Here is a 724-nt window from a genome sequence, read left to right on the forward strand (position 1 = left end):
CAGCTGTTTGAGTTTTCCTCCATGGGAACTGGTGATGTGTGCAGAGGGAAGTTAGTGACTTAAGTCACGTTCTACCAGCGAATTTCTCATATGAAAGATACGCTAGCCTTTAGCAGTTTCCTGTCTGAGAGCTAAGATCATTCACACGTGCCTTGTGCGTGCCGTTCTGTCCTCCCAGGTACAACTGTATGTTGGTAACTTTGGACATCAGACACTATTAGCCTTATGTGTGTCTTCGCACAGAGATGTCTTGGATTTAGAACAAAATGAATACTACTCAAGTTCTGTTTGAAATACTTGTTCCTTAACTGGTGACACAGCCGTGCCTAAAAGTGTATGCAAAAAAGTAGGTAGTTGAAATCGTGTCCGTCCTCAGACGTCCGTTTACATGTTGGGCCTACGTGCTAGAAAGTGTGCCTTACCGGATGTCTGCGTCTGTAGACCTTTAAAGGAAACTGACGTCTTTGAACTTTGACGTGGCCTTTTCGGTGAGAAAGTGATATATGGCATTGTAGGTTTAATTTGACTGACAGGTGCAATGGACGGCAAAGGCCCCTGGTAACAAAGCACTAGATGAATCCACCAGGCCTGTCCACATAGGTCCCGTAGGTCTGCGTGCACAAGATTCCCGGTGAGGAGCACTCAGTCCTGTAGAGTCACAGGCTAGGGCTGTAACTTTCCTTACACGTAAATGACACGTGAATGTCATGCCTGAACCCGGTTT

The sequence above is a fragment of the Branchiostoma belcheri genome, unplaced genomic scaffold (assembly GCF_001625305.1).
Source record: "Branchiostoma belcheri isolate BF01 breed outbred unplaced genomic scaffold, Haploidv18h27 scaffold21, whole genome shotgun sequence".
Classification (NCBI taxonomy): domain Eukaryota; kingdom Metazoa; phylum Chordata; class Leptocardii; order Amphioxiformes; family Branchiostomatidae; genus Branchiostoma; species Branchiostoma belcheri.